This window comes from Triticum urartu, chromosome 7A (genome assembly GCF_056163025.1).
Source record: "Triticum urartu cultivar PI428250 chromosome 7A, HENAU_Tu73, whole genome shotgun sequence".
Taxonomy (NCBI): Eukaryota; Viridiplantae; Streptophyta; class Magnoliopsida; order Poales; family Poaceae; genus Triticum; species Triticum urartu.
In genome coordinates, this window is record NC_141879.1 from 10,831,192 (window position 1) to 10,852,059 (window position 20,868).

At 49.1% G+C, this 20,868-nt stretch overlaps 1 pseudogene; it reads left to right on the plus strand.

Annotated features, from left to right (window-relative positions):
• The first annotated feature begins 1,538 nt into the window (after nt 1-1,538).
• On the plus strand, nt 1,539-3,062 carry LOC147956890 (putrescine hydroxycinnamoyltransferase 1-like; annotated as a pseudogene).
• The last annotated feature ends 17,806 nt before the right edge of the window (nt 3,063-20,868 follow it).

Sequence of the window (20,868 nt, forward strand, 5' to 3'; positions counted from 1 at the left end):
CTGAAAAGGACACAATGCTAGTTTTTTGTTTGCATTTTGAACCCTCCGAGATTAGAGAGCATCATTAAGCTCACGTGGTACACTGATCAATGAGGTGGTATCCAAGAAGAGTAAATTGAATATACCTCAAGACTCAGATTCGAGTGAGCCAACGACTTGAGTCTTGAGATACTGTTTTTTGGACTTTGAGTGATACATATTCATAACTCCGTTGTTACTCCAATAAGTTTAAAACTAAAGAAACTGTTCACTCCTAAAAAGTATTTATCTCAACCGAAATTCAAATGTGCAATAAGTAAATTGCTCGTGCATGCACACAGCCAGTGTGCTAGTTCATGGAGGGAAACTAATAAGGAGGCCTCTGCCAGGTAGCTGCCAGTTGAACTAGATGTGTGATCTCGATCAATTAGATTTGACGGTAGTGCCATGGTTGCCCGTGCTAGTGATCATGTACTGTGGATCGTCCCATAAAGGGGAGCTGCCCCCTCACCTTAGTAGCCCATCCCACACAGAAAATTTTACTACTAATTCATTATATTTTTCTCAGCTAAACTTGCTGACTAACCGATCTGAACAATAACACAAACATCCATCAAGTGGCAACGGGGGTAAAAAGGAGGCTCAACAGTTCAACTGAAATGAGAACCATCAAGTGGCATCTCGAGTCTTGAACTTTCATTTATCTTTGCCATGTGATGGTGTCTAGATCCAAAATTGAAACGGGAGCCAATAATTAAAGCCCGGAACTAGCAGTCTGTTTCTTTCTTTTTAGGGTAGCAGCCCCTTAATTTCAGCTAGTGGTAAAGTTCGTTGTCTGTTCTTTCTTCCGTGATGAACTGTCCGCACCGGTTCTACATTTGTTTCTCTGTGGACTGAGGAACTGAGAAGGAAGGGGATTTCAACTAGTGGCAGTCCGTCGCTTCGTCAGTGGGGCTTTTGTGGAGCAGAAGGCTTTGTAGAGCTGTGTGTCTGTTTGTTTGATCCTTTAATGTGAAAATAGTTCTCTACTCTGTTCAATTGATAAGGACAAAAAGGTTCGTGGCCATTTGCAAACTGAACCTTTTTTTTTTGCTTTCTCTTTTCTGGCCATGTTAACTTGTTGGCCTCTATAATGAACTACCCCTTCCATCCCAAAATGTAAGATCATTTTTTATCTTATATTTTGAGACAGAGAGAGTATAATATTTGAAAGGCTGGCCTCCAAGGAGATGCTTACTTTCTTTTAAGATTAGTAGGTGTAGACTTGGACGGGCCAACCATTCGAACTCACACGGGGCCAGAGCTTAATGATGATTAAGAAAACTTTATCATTTTTTTAGAGACTTGCAAGATGTTTGATCATCTGTATTTTAAAGCTAGAAGAGACGAGGGTGGTTAGCAAGGTGTAGTGAGTAAAATATGCCAGGTCGATCGGTGACTTATCCAGCCAATGGGGAGCCATCTTTGTCTTTAAATCATTGCTGCTCGGTGCCCATTTCTATCAGAGTAGCACTAGAAGAAAGAAAGAGAACGGGGGAGGAGAGCAAGAAAGAGGAAGAATGGCCGCCAGTGAGGAGGGGGTGCGGGTGGTAGAATCCTGCTTTGTAAAGCCGGCCGCAGACACGCCGAGAAAAGCGATCTGGCTCTCGCCACTCGACATCATGCTGGCCAGAAGAGGCTACACTCCACTCATCCACTTCTACTGCCCTTGTGTCGACGAAACCAGTACCCAACACTTCTTTGACGTGGCTAGGTTGAAGACTGCGTTGAGCAAGGCCCTTGTGGCCTTCTACCCCATGGCCGGCCGGCTTAGGCTGGGTGCCCATGGCAGGTTGGAGATTGACTGCAATGGTAAGGGCATGCTCTTTCTTGTGGCCTACTCTCGTCTCACCATCAATGACTTCCGCGACTTCAAGCCATCACCAAAGCTAAGGAGGTTGTTTGTTCCCCGCATGGATGACTCATCCGACATCCTCTGCGCCACCCAGGTTTGATTCTTTCTTAAGTAGGCACTGAAAGAGCTAAAGCACACAAAGAAGTATCCTCAATCCAAGCAGGCCCTTTGTTTTTCTTTCTTCTCACCAAATCAATTATATTGCAATAGCACAAACATGCTTACATATGGTATCAACAAGCAAGTAATATGTGCAACATGCAAATCCATATATGTATGCAGGTAACATTCTTCAAGTGTGGTGGAGTGGCCTTAGGGACGGCAACACACCAAGGCGCTATGGACGGAACTGCGGCGTTTCACTTCTTCCAGACATGGTCAGCCTTCTCCAGGGATGGCGACCGGGATGTGGTGAAGCTCCCCTACCTTGACCGCACCCTCTTGTGCGCGCGCGACCCACCATTATTCATCCGGACACCCTCTCCCTATTCTGCCTCAAGACAACAAACTTGTCCCAGCCGCCGGCGCCAAGGCCTGTCGTTGTCAACGAGGTTTTCACCCTCCGCAAGGATCAAATTTCCGCTCTTAAGCACATGTGTGGCGGCGGCGGCGTGAGCGCCTTCAGCGCCGTGAGCGCATACATGTGGCGGTGCATGTGCTTAGCCCGGCAGCTACCCCAGACTCCACTACGCGCCTAGAGTTCCCGGCCAACTTCCGACGCGGCATTGCGCCATCGATCCCGGACGTCTACTTCGGCAACGCGATGTTGCAAGTAAGTGTCGCCGACAAAACATGGGACGTCGTCTCAGGCAATCTAGCCCAGGTCGCACACCGGATCAGAGACACTCTCGGCCGGGTGACCGACGAGCTGGTGCGTTCGGCGGTCGACTACCTCGAGCTCGACCTGGCAGAGAGGGACAACCGCCCGGCTATCGGCGTTCTGCCAGCGACGGACCTGTGTGTGGTCAGCTGGCTCGGCATGCCCTTGTACGATGTGGATTTCAGCTGGGGAAAGCCGTTCGCTATGTTGCGTGCCGAGCAAAACCGCGGAGGTTTCGTGCTCATGATGAACAGCGCGCAGGGGGATGGCAGCGTGCGCCTGTCCATGTCCATAGAGGCTGCAATTCTCGAGGAGTTCCAGCGTTTGTTCTATACAAAGCTCGACACCAAGGTGTATTCCAAGTTCTAGCCGGCTGTACACACCTCCGTTATTTCTGTCGTATGATTTTGTTTCACTTGATGGAGAGCTAATTATTTGTATACATATGTCTCGTAGTGTATTAATTGAAGATATGCTCAGGTGTTTAGCCAAGGGAGATAATCTGGGGTGTAAATGTAGTAGATACTTATAAGAATTTTAAAGTTGGATGAAATTATTATATACTCATAAACTAGCAGGATTGCCGGCTAGCTAGATTGATTATATATTTATATTTATATTTATATTTATATATTTATATTGTTCTGACATTTGTGTGTAGATCGGCAACTAGCTAACCGATACTTAACTTTAATATATGTCCATATGTCCACATTGACCTTGCTGATATGTGGTTCAAAATATGTAAAACTAGCGGGGTGACCCGTGCATTTGCGAGGCTAAATTGGTTATGTTATTAAATTTGTGGGTATTTATATACTTATTTATTATGTAGGTTCAAATCACTGGATGAATAATATTTGAAATGACAAAAGAAAACTTGTAGCCATAATACATGATGCAAAATATACTTGGATTCACTTCTCAGAACGTTATTATTTATTATTTTACTTTTTGCATGAAACCTTTCAATCTATTCATTTCAATCATGGCAGTATAACGAACACTAGAAATAATAAGAATTATGTCCATATCCGTAGACCACCTAGCGATGACTACAAGCACTGAAGCGTGACGAAGGCGCGCTGCTGTTATCGCCCCTCCTTCGTCGGAGCCGGGCAAAATTTATTATAGCAGACTGTCAGTAAGTCGTCATTCTAAGGCCCTATAGCACCAGCGCACCACAACGGCAGCCGCCGCTAATGAAGAGTAGCGTAGCTCGGAAGGATCCAACCTGAAGACACACGAACGTAGATGAACGATGACCTGATCCAAGCAAATCCACTGAAGACAGATCCGCCGAGACACACATCTACACACCCACCGATAATGCTAAATGCACCACCGAGACGGAGGCTGGGTGGGGAGAACTTTACTCCATCTTCAGGGAGCCGCCGCCGCCTCGCTTTTTTGAGAAGGACACAAACCCTAACAAAAATCGAAGAAACATCTAAAAACGGAGCCCTCCCGCCAGCAAGGGCCAGGATCCACCGTGCCGCATGGCCCTAAGGCCACCGGAGACGAGGCGAGCCGACGGTAGTGCCGACGGAAGCCGGAGGAACCCTAAACTTTTCTTGAAGAGGAGGCAAAGTGCAAAGCGTAAGCCGACGCGCCTTATTTATCACACTAGTGGTTGGGGCCCGCCATTACGGGCCGCTTGAGAGAAAGGTATGCGCACCTCACCATCATGTCAAAAAAAATTAAAAATATTCTCGTGTCATGTGGACATCACAACCATCTTAAAAGGAAAAAGAAAAAACCTAGAAAAACTTCGCTCAAAAAAAGTCTCCCTACCATTTAAAAAACTATTAAAAATACTTTCTCACAGTGACCAACCAGCATGCGCCACATGGCGTAGCTGGTTGGCCACCATGCTAGCGCCTCTTAATGGGTTTAATGTAAATTATCGTTGTTATTCATACTAGATGATTGTGGGAATTAATTGTAATATATTTTAGTCATACTTGGTTGTGTGAAACTTGGATATTTGGACCAATAATATGCGTGAACCTCAAATACCTTTTTTTTTAATTTTGGTGTACTATTGGTCTTTGACAGTGCACTCAGAGAGCTTATCTGACAAAATATAATGTTGGGACCATGATAAGCTCCGCTGCCATTGATGCAACAAAAAAATTCATGTATATTTCCATGAGTAAATTGCAGGAAACCACTACTTTGGAGGCTAGGTTTGCAAAAAAACAACGTGTCTTGTGTAATCATTTTGCAAAAACCACTGAACGGCGGATCTGGCTCTGTTAAGTGTGTTTATGACAGACGGGGCTCGTTTTCTGCTTACGTGGCATAACCGTTTCGGTTTAATGCAAAAACGCCCCCCAACTTTCTCCCCCTGCTTCCCACCCTCCAACCACGCCACATCCTTTCCCCTCGCTCCCAACCTCCCTTCCCCCGCCACTGGCAAGCGTGCACACGAGCTCGGCGCCACCCCTCCTTCCCCGGGTCGCCGCCTTCGTGCCCCCAACAGGATCCGGCCACATCGGCCTCCATCGTCCCGCCAGGGCACTGGATCCGGGAATGCCTCAGCCAGCTCGGCGTGGTGAGCATGTGGCATCGAGATGAAGGAGAACATACAAGGGTCAGTACCAGAGCCCGACACCGGCAGGAAGGGCGCCACAGGGAGTCATCGTTGCCGTTCCTCGACAAGGGCGTTGCAACTGGGGTAGCCCGGGCAGCGACCAGAGTAGTAGGGCCGCCCTGGGGAAGAAGAGGGTGGGAGGGCGAGGAAGACGGCCTGGGAAAGAAGAGGGCGGGAGGGGCGACGACCAGACCAGCAGGGGCGGCCTGCCGTTCCTCGACGCTCTAGTTGCCGCCGATGCACCGGGACGACGTGCGCGTGCAGCTGGAGGGGAGGACCTCCCGATCTAGCAATGCGCGCGTGAACCGCGCCTCCAATCGCCCGGCATTCAGTCCCGCCCACCATAGAACGAGGCGCCGGGGAGGACCTCACTAGTAGAAAACAGGGCTTTGGTTGGGGCCTGGCCAGCCCATTAGTCCCGGTTCAGTCACGAACCGGGACCCATGGGGGCCATACGTCCCGGTTCGTGCGCCCAGGGGGACGGCCGGGCCTCGTGGGGCATCTGTCCCGGTTCGTCTGGACCCATTTGTCCCTGTTCCTGGCACGAACCGGGACCAATAGTCCTCGCTCATGGCCCACAGCCATTGGTCCAGGTTCGTGGCAGGAACCGGGACTAAAGGCCCCCTTCTGTCCCGGTTCCAGCCACGAAGGCCTTTAGTCCCGGTTCCAGCCACGAACCGGGACTAAAGGCCCCCTTCTGTCCCGGTTCCAGCCACGAAGGCCTTTAGTCCCGGTTCCAGCCACGAACCGGGACAATGAGTTGCCCATATATACCCCATCGCCGTAGCAGAGCGACCCATACTGCTCTGTTTTTTCTGGCGGCAAGGGGAGAGCTTTGTGGTGCTCTAGCTCACCTCCTATGCACATGAGGTGTTCGATGAAATGCCTGAGCCAGACTAGTTAAGCTTTCTCCTCTCGAAGCTCAACCTCCAAGCTCCATTTTCTTCGAGATTTGTCTAGGTTTAGCGGTCTGTCACGTCCCGTCCCCGTCTTCACCGTCGTCGATCGCCCGCGCCGATCTCGTCGCCGGCACCACCGTGGCGAGCCTCTTGTTCTTATCTTCTTTCTGAAAGAAAAAAATTGTTACTTTAGATAGATACTTGTCTAATTTTCTTACTTTTATTATTGCTTGTTATTATATAGTGCGATGGTTTTGGTATCCGCCCCCGTCGGCCCTCGTCCTGTCTATGATTCGGATGTGGTATATATTATCTTTTATAACTATTTGGTTCTTTTATTGTTTATGACAATTATGCCGACCAACGTGACATAGATTTTATTTATTTAGGAGGTATGTGAACCGGAAATTCCAACCGACCCTATTGTCGAGAGGTTAAATTTAATTGAAGAAGAATACAAGTACTTAAAGGAAAAAAATAAAAAATTGAGGAGGAGAAGATGATATTGGAGTTGCGCGCATGTTGCGGATGTCGTCGATGATCACAAGATCAAGATGGATGCAATGCATTTGAAGATTAGAAAGATTAGAAAATATGACATTCATACCGAGGCTTGGTATCATTATGCCGTTGGATCAATTGTTACCTTGGTTGCGATTATGATTGCATTTGTTGTTGCATTAAAATGTTTTACATAGTTTCAATGTATGGTTTAATTAGATGCTCTGGAGAGCTATATGTTGTTCAATCAGAACTATGTATGTACTTTGGTTTTAATATGATGAACTTCTATTAATTTGATCACTTATCTATCCATGATGTTCTGTAATGGTTATTGACACACTTAATTATATATAATGCACGCAGATGAATCGGCAATGGATGTACGATGACAAACACACCTCTGAGTACGTTAATGGCGTGCATAATTTTCTCGAACTGGCTAAGGCAAACAAGCGGAATGGTTTTATGTGCTATCAATTCCCTAGCTGTGGGAATACGAGGTCTTACTCTGACTCGAAAACCCTTCACACCCACCTGCTTTATAAGGGTTTCATGCCACACTATAATGTTTGGACCAAGCACGGAGAAATAGGGGTTATGATGGAAGATAGCGAAGAAGAAGAGGATGATGACAACTATGTGCCCCCGAAATACAATGATGCTGCAATGGGGGAAGCTGCTGAAGATCAAGAGGAACCAGACAATATTGTGCCCGATGATGATCTCCGCCGGGTCATTGTTGATGCAATGAGACAGTGCGAAAGTCAAAAGGAGAAGCTGAAGTTCGATCGCATGTTAGAGGATCACAAAAAAGGGTTGTACCCCAATTGCGAAGATGGCAACACAAAGCTCGGTACCATACTGGAATTGCTGCAGTGGAAGGCAGAGAATGTTGTGCCTGACAAAGGATTTGAGAAGCTACTGAAATATTGAAGAAGAAGTTTCCAAAGGATAACGAATTGCCCGACAGTACGTACGCAGCAAAGAAGGTCGTATGCCCTCTAGGATTGGAGGTGCAGAAGATACATGCATGCCCTAATGACTGCATCCTCTACCGCGGTGCATACGAGGTTTTTAACGCATGCCCGGTATGTGGTGCATTGCAGTATAAGATCAGACGAGATGACCCTGGTGATGTTGACGGTGAGCCCCCTAGGAAGAGGGTTCCTGTGAAGCTGGTGTGGTATGCTCCTATAATACCACGGTTGAAACGACTGTTCAGAAACAAAGAGCATGCCAAGTTGATGCGATGGCACAGTGAGGACCATAAGAAAGACGGGAAGTTGAGAGCACCCGCTGAGGGGTCGCAGTGGAGAAAAATTGAGAGAAAGTACCGGGCTGAGTTTGCACGTGACCTAAGGAACACAACACCTGGCCCGTGACTCTATGTATGTACAACCTTCCTCCTTGGATGTGCATGAAGCGGAAATTCATTATGATGCCGGTTCTCATCCAATGCCCTAAGCAATCTGGCAAAGACATTGATGTGTACCTAAGGCCATTAGTTAAAGAACTTTTACAGCTGTGGATTGGAAAACGTGTACGTGTGTGGGATGAGCACAAATAGGAGGAATTTGACCTGCATGTGTTGCTGTTTGTAACCATCAACGATTGGCCTGCTCTCAGCAACCTTTCAGGACAGACAAACAAGGGATACCACGCATGCTCGCACTGTTTAGCTAACACCAAAACTATATACCTGGACAAATGCAGGACGAATGTGTACCTGGGCCATCGTCGATTTCTTCCGACCAACCATCAATGTCAAAAGAAAGACAATCATTTCAAAGGCGAGGCGGATCACCGGAAGAAGCCCGCCATGTGTACCGGTGATCACGTACTTGCTATGGTCAATGATTTACAACAGCATCATTAGTCGAGGATAACGATAGGACAACAAGGTAATATTGGTAACCCGAAAAGCTGTAAACAGGCGAGGTCAACAAATCACAATGCATCAATTGAAAATGTACCATAGTAATAGACATGCAATGAGATTATGACAAACGTGATTGTTTTCGTATTTGACATGATTACCATGAGGAGAGGTGTTTTTATTACATGATTGAAGGAAGTTTAGCTAAAGTGGAAATGCTAGGGTGATCAAGTTTTAGATGCCACATGTCGCCAATGATGGATTGTGCTTATTGGACGCCGTAGTTGCGGGGTAAAGGTCGCCATGACTATTGGATCTATTGAAGATTCTACAAATTCTTAGGTCCTTGACAGTAAAACCGAAGGGATCAAATTCAATGATGTAATCATTATCACACCATCGAATTTGACCCGTTTGGTTTTACTATGAACGACCTACAACTTGACGAACCCTAATGAGATCCAATAGTCTTGGCAACCTCTGCCTGTTCTTTAGTGACTTCGATGTCCATGAAGACATCACCATCGGCGGCGAACCATGGCAAAATTTTCCCTTCAATCGTGTAATAAATACACCTCACCTCATATTTGTGAATAAGGTCAAATAGGAAGGCAACCACAATTGACATTTTCTTTCAATGTTTATTACTACTACACCTTTTCGACTAATACACTGTGATCTATGGACATCACCTAGATACTTGTAGCTTCTCGGGTTACCAACAATATCGCATTGTCCTTCGTGATTTCTCCCACTACTCGTGGACTTTCTCCCTGTGTCACAAATCCAACACCTCGCTACCCTCCTTCGCTTCTTCACATACATTCTCACACAATTTCATGTACCCATCCAATGCATCTACTGCCGTGAACTTTTTTCTGGACATGGCACTTACTTTACGCTATATTATTCCTAAACCTCACTTCAAAACATAAAAATCAAGCGGCTCATATGCACTATAGAAGACATCTCATGTGTCCTATTGTGCCATGACCATCTCCACCTCACCCAATTATCGGTTGAAGCCTCGCAAATTCTTGCCTACATTCTCAACCCCCAACCCTCCTCCATCCAGTTTCAAACACCATATTTTTGCCTCTTTGCCCACCATCCTACCTATGATCATATGCGCATGTTCGGCTCCCTCTGCTTTCCAAACCTCTCCGCCACTTCCACCCCCCCCCCCCCCCCCCCCGGCACAAACTCTTACCTCGCTCCACACATTGTGTGTTCTTCGATTACTCCCTCAAACACAAGAACTATCGATGCATCGATCTACGAATGCACAAAGTTCTTATTTCTCGCCATTTGACAATTGATGAACATATTTTTCCTACATTGTAGCCACTTTCGATCGCACCAGATCCATTCACCACCAAAGATCCCAGACCCCAAATCTCCCTTGGAAAATGAATTAGGGGAGATTCTTTCATTTTTATTTGCAGGAAGTTCAAGATAATTGGCCAACTAGAAAATAGTATAATCTACTTCATCCGATAGAAAGCGTCATGGCAAGAAGAGAGCTTACGAAGGGATGTGGTGAGGAATTCATCCGTTGCCGCGTTGGATGCATTTGATGGGTATGTGAAATCGGATGAGAATGTCTGTGAAGAAGGGATGGAGAGTAGCAAAGTTTTCTGATTTTTATGTAGGGAGAAATTCCATGAGTAGTGGGAGGAATCGTCAAGGGAGAACGAAGTAATATTGGCAACCCGCAAAGCTGCAAATAGGCGATGTCGAAAAATCACACTATATTAATTGAAAAGGTTAGCAAATGCACATGGAGAAAATGGTAAACGTGATTGCTTTAGTATTTGACATGATTAACGTGAGAAGAGGTATTTTTATTACATGATTGAAGGAAGTTGGCTAGAGTAGACAGATATTTATTGCTAGGTTGGTCAAGCCGTTGATGCCACAGGTCGCCAACAACTGAGAGGACTCACTGGATGACACAGTTGCTGGAAAATGTGTAGACGTCGCTATGACTATTGGATCTCATGAGAATTCTCCAAATTGCTAGGTCCTTTTCGGTAAAACCTAAGGTTTCAAATTCATTGATGGGATATTTTTTGCATAATCAAATTCGTTTTCCCTTGACAAGGCCATCAACTAAAAAGGTAACTTGCAAACTAATTTTATAGACATAAGAGCATGTCTAACAGAGCCCTCAAAAACTCAACATTCAAAACCAATTTGAGGGCCGAGAAAATGTCGTTTTGAAGGCCAAAAATCCTTGCGCAGATCAGTGCCCTCAAACCAACCCTCAAAACAGGGCACTGATCTGCGCCCCGGCTTGCAAGCTGCTTCTCCTTGCGCTTGGGAGCAGCCGCGGTGGAGGTTGCCGGCTTGGCGGGCTTTGCCACCTTCGCCGCGGGGGCGGGCACGGGCGGCTTGCTTGGCACGATGTGGGTGCCCGCCCGCCTCCGTTTTTGGCCGATGTGGGTGGCCGCCACCATCTCCGCCAAGGCGGCGTCGGTCGAGGTGGCCGGAGGCGGGAGGCGCGGGACGTGGGCGGGCATGGGCGTGGGCGCGGATGAAGCCGGCGGCGGAGGAGCGGCGGAGGGGGTGGCCGGGGGGCTGGAGGGGCTCCATGGCCGGCGGCGGCGACAAGAACGGGTGGCGGCGGCGTGGATGAAGCCGACAGTGGGGAGAGGAGGCTTGGGAATTTTCCCTCCCGTGCACGAGTTGCCCAAGTGAGGGTTGGGCCTTCAACTTGCCCCAAACCCTCACTAGTGCAGGTTGGCCTCGAACTTGAGGGTTCGGCCTGATTTTTTTTTGAGGGTTTAGGGATTTGAGGGTACTGATCTACGCCTTTTTTTGCTCAACCCTCAAACTGGCGGTTATTTTGAGGGTTTGACCAGTTTGAGGGCTCTGTTAGACATGCTCTAAGTGTATACGATAGAATGTGAAGCTTCTGAGTAATTCTCTTCTTTTTAATTAATCGATGAGGCAAATCTTTTGCCTCTGTTTCAAAAATAAAATGCTACTTGCAACCAAGCAAGAAAAAATACAGTAAATATCGAGAAATAAGGATGACGGTCATCCTCCAGCCTCGTCATCCGTTCGGCTTTCTGGCCGTTGGATCTGGTGGCTTGATCGGATCTGGGCCGTCGGATCGAGCCCTGGGTTGCCCTCGCCCGTTGGATCGAAGAGGTGCTCCTGTAGCAATGAACAGTTTCACCCCACTGTAAAGATCCCGTGCCATCGCACGTAAATCTTGCCCCCCGCCAAGGGCATTTTCGTAATTTCGCTATGGGGTATAAAAGCCTAATGCCCATAGGGTTTCTCCCCAATCGTCTTCCTCCCTCTTCCTATTCACGGAGGGGGAGCCGCCGCCGCCTCCCTTCCAAAGCTTGCGCTCCTCCTCTCTTCCCCGCCCCCCTCGCGCCGCCATGGTGACTTCACCGACGTCTGAAACCAGGCGGCGGCGGGCAAGAAGTAGCAGAAGACCACCAAGGCGCCGAGGGAGAAGAAGGCGAAGGCAGAGGACGAGAGTGCGTGGAGGAGCCCGACCTGGAGGAGGGCGAGATGGCCACCTTCGGGGAGCAGCAGAACGAGCAGGGGCACGCGGCGGTGGCGGCCAAGAGGCGAATGGCGCAGCCGACCAAGAAGGCCAGGAAGCCAGAGTTCCTCGGCGAGCCCGTCCCCGCCGACGAAGCCTGCGCCAACTGGCCGCAGCGTTACCAGTGTGCCTCGCCCATGAGGTACGCATTGGACCCGTCGCCCATCCGACTCGCCCTGACCCTTCTCCTTCCCGCGCCGGTCGGGCTAATGTGGACGCGGTTGCGAGCTTGACGTGAGACCAGACGCAAGGAGGCAGCGTGGAGACAGGCCACCGCCGGTCGTCCACCACCGGAGCTTTTGCCCTCTGCGCCGTCTCCTCCACAACCTCGTCCGCATGCACGGCTGCTTTCTGGAGGGCCGCCACTGGGATCCACGGGGTGCGCCTCCACCCCCCTGCAGCTCCATCATGTGTGATGGTAAGCGACCTGAACATAGCAATCAACAATTCCCCCTGCGGTTCCATGCGTGCTTTATTAGTGATTCCTAACCAATTAGCAATTCCGTCTAATCAGTGGAATTTAGTTAGGAGTACTCACTGTATTTCTGCTAATGGAATTCAGTATGTGTGAAAATTTCAGTCTGCATTTCTGCTAATGGAATTTTTGGATAGTTATGACTTTTGTAATCCAAAAGATTGTTCTTCATTCTTCTTGCATGAGTAATTTATACTGTATGATGCATTATCAAAGAGTACTGTCGAGATAATTTAACTGAAATCTGAGTTTATAAGCTCAAATTGTTCCAGTTCAGTTTATAAGCAATTTTTATGGTCACTGTTACTGCAATTTTCATGATTGTGCTGGAGTACTCACTGTACTTGTTCCGGAGCAGGGCACCGATCTGCAGGCTTGAGCTTGAGCTCCTTGGCGTCCTTCCTCCAGTTGGTGGCCCAGCTCGCCGGCGTTCTGAGTACGGCCTCGGCTATAAACTCTGACGGTGAGTTTCAAACCCAATTCCGCTGCCGCATTGATCGATCTGGCCTTGTTGGGGATGCTCCCTGGTAAAATTTGAAGACAATCACAGAATAACTGTATTCATATTATGAATGGTTTCTGCAATTTACACTGGGGAATTCAGCTATTGAGCAGATTATTGGTTTAAAATTTGCAGGATAACTGTACCATACCCATTCCAGTGGGGAGCACCGACTTTTCATGCTGCTGAATGCTTTGCCATGATGGCAGCTGCTTTTGTTGCTCTTGTGGAGGTACTGTGGATAACTGATGATATTTAAGTAGATACAAAGCATTGCTATGTCTAAGGCATCAAGTATCCTTTGAATAACACTCCCTGTTTTGTTCTATTTTTCTACTGCTGACGGGCGTGCGAATTAAGGTTCAGGGTGTGCCTTGGACTCAGGATTCTTACTATTTTTGTACTGGATGTGGTGGTCTTGTTAGTTAGTCAGTGCCTCGTATGGTTAGGATGCATATCCGGTTAGAACAGAGTCATTCATGCATTCTTATAATATTTTCATGTGTATTTATTTGTCTGAGGTGTGTTTAGCTGGTTTCCCTTTGGCCATTTTCATTACATAAAACAAACATTATGGTCGTCATGTAACCAAAGTATTCATTGCACATATTTTGTGCTATAGAACTTGTTCTTTCTTTCCTACAAAACTCCTATTTTTTATTTCAAGAGCACCAATGAATTTTCATTACACATGAAAGGAATTACTGCGACTACCTGACACCTGAGTATTCAGTGTTTGTCTTTCAAGGTCTACGTCTTAAAAATAAGTTCAACTATTCATTATACAAGGAATTATAATTGGTAGCATGTAACTTGACTCCTATCTGTCCCATAAAGTAGTGGCATGGTTGCCGCTTGTCCCTTATCTTCACACTTCATTTGTTGAAGTCCTTGCTTCTTTGTTTCTGTGTCGTATTAGCTGAATAAATGCAAAATGCACGATGAAATTTTCTGTAGGGTGCTGCTGCGGTATGTCAAGAGGAAATAATTATATTTTCCTATCCTTATGTTTACTCCTAAAAATAGCTTTTGATTTTATTCTTCTGCCAGACCTTGAAGCTCCCAAAATGCAAACACCAGGAGATAGGGATGTCAAACTGAAACAAAGAAGCCCATGACCGGTCTCATAATTTTACCAATAGTACCGCCATCAGCCGCAAAGACGGCAAGCTCAAGCAGGTGAGCTGCGTGTCTCTTATGCTGCTGTTTTATATCTTGGCTTGAAGTTCACAACCAGTTCGTAGTTATTCTCAAATAATTTTTCCTTTTGTTGTGCAGATGTGCGCATGTTTTTCTGTTTAATGAGAATCCCTTTTCAAATTGTTTTGATGTTTTGTGTTACTGATTTTCTTCCTTTTGATGTCCTCTGCATCCTATGGTGGTGAGATTATGTTATGAATTGGTGGTTGATAACATAACATAACACTGTGTTTAGTAGACGAATTTCCTCGTATTGCTCACATATTATTGGTTATTGGTCCATACATACAAGATATTTTCCAAGAATTGGAATAACAATTGGAATAAAGGATCTATCTTTCTCCACTTCGAAGAAAAATACAAGCAACCCTTCCTCTTATTAATCATATGCCTCCGTAATGTGTCTTCATAGCCTGTGTCATTTGGTTACGTAAAGTTTTCTGCTCTGCAATTTACTTTTGTTTGTCTGGTAGGCCAATGAAGGTTGAGGTTTCGACTTCTACTGGAATACAGTTCTTCTAATCTCTATACAGGGCTCAAGAAATAGAAAGCAACTCGTGCTTCAAGTACCAAGAAAATAATTTCCTTGCAAGATAAGACAAATCTATAAGCTTCTCCATTTGTAACGCTAGCGCTAGCATAAATGTCATGTTCTCTGTGATCTTCTTTTCAGTTCTTCATGTGTACATTATTGTGCTGCTGGTCTATTTACTCAATTCTCTTTTGATTCTAGAAGCCTGATGCTTTGTCTCTTTGAAATAAAACTAATATGTCATTGCTAGCATGTATGTGGTGTTTCTTTGGATTCTTGCGAGCATTTAGGGTTAAAATATATTCTCATTGGAATTGATAAATCAGCTACGGCTATGAAGATGACGTGTTGAAGAAGCACACGTGTTGAAGAAGCACCATCGGCTTCAGTGTCACCGTCCTCCTCAGCATACAGAAGACACTCCCAAGTCGTCTCTGTACTGCATCCAGGTATACCAGATGCTACTACTGTTCTCAACTATATCTATTGTTACGTGATTAATTAAAACTCAGCTCTTGAGGTTTACATAGATGGACTGAAAAGATAGTATAATTTTACAATGTATTCCATCTTCTTTTGCACCTATTAACTTTTATTGGCCTTTATTTGCATTTGTCCTCAAATAAATTGGACATGACCTGATCTAAGCCATAATTCATCATTGATTGCATAGGAGTAGGCTGGGGTGACAAACTGTCCAATACCGCACCCTTTCTTATCAAGTTGGTTACATGTGTTTGTTACATTCATTTCATCTGTAATAATCTCTCTCTTCTTTTGTACAATTCCTTCTGGTTAAGATTTCTTATTGTTGTGGCAAATCTTAATTGCTTGGGTTGTCACTGCTGTGAAATATATTGCTATATTTTAAGATTGGAGAGTTTCTTTTCAAACTCAGCCTATGTCATGAGCTACTTGGTTCCTTCTCATTACTGAGGATGCATGGATTGGAGAGATTATGGATGAGGACTGAATTATGTGTAGCTATGATATCTTATAATTTTGGTCATTTGTGTAGCTATGATATCTTACAAGAGTTCCTGTGTATATATTTTGGTCATCTGTATCAGAATAAGGAAGCACCTTTAATTGTACAGCTTTCAGGCCCATTGTTTGGAATTTTATGCAGTTTCTTTTGATGGGAATATTTAGTATGTTGTGTTCTAATGGACACGGATTATGGATGAGGGCTGAATAATGTATAGCTATGATGGGTGTTCTCATTCCTGTGACTCATCATTGAGAGATAATAGTAGATGAATGATTAATCATGGCTTTCTTTTGTATAACATATTGAAACTTGGCCCTTTTGGTATATCATGCTACATTGGTTGACTGGTCATTTTCTTTGGTTAATCTTCCTGCACTGACCACTTGGTGTTGTTGATGGCGCAGATTGCATAGGATGGCGAGGTTGAGCGTTTGAAAGTAGAAAGTCCATATCCACAGCGGCATCAGCGCTTCGTCGTCGACCTCATCCGCGACCGTCCTCGAGGTCGCCCATGGCGGTCCGGTCCGGCCCGGCAGCAGCCATGGACGGAGACGCCCGAAACCCTAGCCCTCCAAGGATGCGCGCCGGCTGCAGGCCATCTTCGGCGAGCTCATCCACAGATCTTCGTCTATGGTGCGTGTGCATGATCCCTAGACCCCTTGTCTTGTTGCTGAGATGGGGAGAAGAGGCAAGGGCGTATGGTGGTGGGTAGGGGGGCTCAGGCGTCACAGAGATAAAGAAGGTCATAATGTTTTTCTGCTGACTTCTCTCTTGCTGCTCCTGCAGGTTGTTGGCTCGCCCGTGCTTTTGGCGCTGATGCGGATGATGATGCTGCAGGTTGAGCAATCACTAATGAGATCCCGTCCATGTCTGACACGCATGATTGAGGAACCAAACATGTATGATACATTTTGCTATGGCACAACAACATTCAGACAAATGCATAATGATACTGACTTTTAGTACTGTTGTAATGGTACTGAACATTTAGACAATGTGGTGAGAAGATAAAGAGGAAGCAGGGGTGGTGGGCATGTAATGTTGACGTTGGGGGCGACATGTAGTGGGCAGCACCAGGGTGAGGGGCTTACAGTTGGAGAGGGCGCAGCGTCCTGCCGGGGTTGCTGATCCACGGGCACCTATGGGACCGGCGGACCGGGTCCCTTTCGGTTCGGCGGGGGCGGAGGTCGCGCAAAGAGCAGATCGAGGCGGAGCACGCGGGCGATTTACCCAGGTTCGGGCCACACGGATGCGTAAAACCCTACTCCTGCTTTGTGGATGTGTATTGATTTCTAGCTCGGGAGCGCGGAGTGCTACAGTACACACCGGCGGCTAGCAAGACCGAGCGTGAGTGGACGAGCTGGCCAACCCCCCTCTACGTTGCACACGGGCCTCCTTTTATATGCTCAAGGGGTTACCCACAGGTGGCAACGGAGGTAAAGGGCAAAAATGGAAAGGTGCTGTGGTAGGTACAGCTACCTGTTACAGTGTTATCATACCTAACCCTGGCGGCAGGGGACAAGGGCATTAATTGCCCGTCTGTGTCGCCTAAACAGTACCGAAAGGGACCGCTAGGGACGCCACCGTTTGCCACGATGGTTATCTTGTCAGCGCCTGCTTGCCACCTCGCACCCCTAGCTGCACGGCCTCCTGCCACGTGTGCTTGGGAGAGTCCTAGAGCGACACGTTGGCAGGTGAGCTGGAGCGCGGGCACGAAGTGGGGGTTTCCCGCGGCAAGCTCCTTGCCGCGGTCGTCGTCTTGTCGTGTTCGGGAGCTTGTCGCTCACCGGGCCTTGCCGCGACGCGCGGCGTGTCGCGGCAAGCTTTCTTGGTATGCCTTGAGTGGCCTTCCCGGCAAGCTCCTCTTGCCGGGGTCTTGTTTCCTTCCCGGCCAGCTTTTCTTGCCGGGGCCTTGGTTTGAGTACTTTGTTCTTGAATGGTCTTCAAAGTAGCAGCGGAGGGTCTTGGCGGTCCCGCGGCAAGCCTTGCCGCGGGATGCTGCGGCTGCCCGTGCACAAGTTCGGGGTACTAGGGTACCCCTACTCTAGTACACCGACAGGAGCCCCCGGGCCTGGGCCAGACACGGTGCCGAGCGCTGTTGGGCCAGGCCCAAAACAGTGCACGGGCACGCGCGGCCTAGGTCACGCCGCATATCTCTCTGCTTCCACCGCGCACGCCCAGAACGGCACACGTCAAACGCGGCGTCGTGGGTGATGTGGGCGGCGTGCGCGGGGCTAAGCCCCGCGAGCATGCGTCAAGCCATGATGAAGGGGACGGTTCACGCCCTCCTACCTAAACGGAGGTAGGCGTGGGGGCGTGGTGCATTTACTGGACGGGGCTGGTGCGCGGTTTTCGAGGCGTCCACTCCCCGCGATCACGGGGTGGGGCGAGGCCGCCTCATCCGTCGCGTTGGTTCTGCATCCCCGCCACGCGGCTCCCATGCGCTTGGGGTCGCGGACGGTGGAAGTGGGAAACTGGGCCGTCGCGAGCAGAGGCAGCGGGTCGGCCCCGACTCCCTGCTCTGCCCGCGCCTTGATTCGCTGAGCGGGGCGGCCGAGCCCCCACCTCGCTCCTTTATAAAGAGCGGGAGGGGAGCACAGAAGCCCACACTCTCTCATCTCCTCCTTTCTTCAGCTTCTGCTCCCCTTTCTCTCATTCGCCATGGAGAAAGGGAACCCTGGCCCTTCATCGGTGGCAGCGAGGGTCGCCGTCAGACAGCGCACCCCTCCTTCTCCCGCGCCCGTGGTGGCAGAGCCAGCCATAAGGGGAAGAGGGAGGGGCGAGGTCGTGGACGAGGTCGAGGACGAGGTCGAGGCGCTCGGGGAAGAGGCGGACGGGGCGGCGCGCCAGCTTCGCCTCCGCCGGCGGCTCCTCCCCCCACGGCGGTCCATATAGGGGACGACCCTTGCGAGTTCTTCGTCAGGCTGCGCCGGGCGCCTCGTCGTCGCCTCCGGCTTCCAGCTCCGTTTGCGAGCGCGATGGAGTTGGACCCGCCCGAGATACTGAGACTGCACATGAGGGGCTGTGGGATCAGCGGCACGCGAGTCCGCGTTGTATTCCCAGCCCCTAATGCGATGTATCTTGATCGAGGGTGGAAGACATTCGCCCGTATCCACAGCCTGATGGAGGGGTTTACCCTCCATTTTAAGTTGATGGAGGGCGATCTCCTCTCCGTCAAGGTCTTCGGGTGCTTCGGCACTCGGGCGAAGTGCTGCGTGGACAGCTCCTCCGATAGTGAAGGCTCCTCCTCGAGCGAAAGTGACGAGGAGGAGAGCGACAGCGACGATGAGGATAGCGGGCGGCGGGATGGCGGGTCCGACTAGGTGTCGGGCGCCGCTTCGCGCGGCACCGGCGACCCCATCATCCGTGTCGCCGGCTCCTTGAACTCCCCGGGGTCGTCTCCTTGGGCGGCTGGTGTAGGGAGGCTGCGGAAGGGGAAGAGGGCTGGCGACAAGGCCGTCAGGTCGGAGTACGAAGGCGTGGTTCCCTCAACAGCGTGCTGACGTCCTGCCGCCCCGTCTTCGAGCCCCGCTTCCGGCGCCGCCATCACCGTCCAGCCTTCGGACGGCCCCCGGGATGTTCTCTTGGTGTCTTCTGGCACCCGTAGCTCGCCTAGGCGCCCCTTTTGCCCTTTTCGCCTCCTTGACCTGCCTCCTGAAGAAAGGGACAGGAAAGGGATTACGGGCATCTTATCTTTTTAATTTGTAAGCCTTCGGGCCTTAGCTGCATCTAAAACTTGTAATCCTCTCTTTCATGTTTTTCATCCTCTATGGACTGTACCTGAGTGGGATGTTTTTTTAATGAAAAGGGGATGTTTGCCGGGTTATTTGTCTCGCGGGTTGAACCCACGCCAAGGAGCAAATCCTTGGTATCTCTCGGACAGGCAGTTCATCTCCCGGCAACAGGCCCTGCCGCCTTCCCACGTCGCTCGACCTTTCTCACGCCTTTGACGGAGGCGGGAACGAGGTGGGTGCGGCCTCCTCGTTTCATCCCTTTGCTGCCGCGACTACGACCAAACTTGGCCCCGGGAACGAGCCCCAGGGCCTAGAGTTGAGGGAGCACGGCAGTTTTCAGGAAGAAACGCGGTTTTGCATTCCCCAGTCCATAAGAGGATGCATGATGAGGGACGAAAGACTTATCTGATATTGCAGCCCCCGGCAACTCTGGCTTGCCGTGGATGAATCTTGGCACTCGCAGCCCCCAGCAATACTGGCTTGCCGGGGCCCAGGTGCCGGCGCGCCCTTCTTTTCCTTTCCGTCCTCAAGCAGTCTGGCCAGGATATGCGAGCCCTGCGAACGAAAGAAAAGCAAAGGGACAGACACTCGACCTCTAAGCTACGGGTTAGCTGCTGTTAGGCACTATCAACCCTAACCAAGGACGAGACTCGACCTAGCATGCATGATATAACCCCGGGGTGTCAGCGCTTCATTTACTTGTGCTCAGGGTCTGCGCCTGGCTCTGTACAAAGGATTACATGCAACAGCGGCAAGACTTGTACAGAAGGGTGGTTGCCGGACAGGGTCCGACAACCGCGCCTTACGGGTAAAACTTACGAAGATGCTCGATGTTCCAGGAGTTGCTCACTAGTACGCCATCTTCGGTCTCAAGGCGGACAGCGCCAGGCCTTGTGACTCGCTTCACCCGGTAAGGGCCTTCCCACTTCGGTGTCAACTTGTTGGAATTCTTGGCGGACTGAACACGCCGAAGAACAAGGTCGCCTTCCTCGAGACTCCTGGCATTGACTCTGCGGCTATGGTAGCGGCGCAGAGCTTGCTGGTAGCGAGCAGCTCGCACAGCAGCCTGGAGACGGTCTTCCTCAAGGAGCAGCGCGTCATCTTGCCGCAGCTGCTCTTGCTCGAGCTCATCATAAGCGAGCACTCGAGGTGACCCGTATACGAGTTCCGTGGGGGTAACTGCCTCTGCTCCATAGACTAGAGCGAAAGGTGTCTGTCCAGTGGCTCGATTTGGCGTCGTTCTGATCGACCAAAGAGCCACCGGCAGCTCCTCGATCCAGTTTCTTCCGCACTTGTGCAGC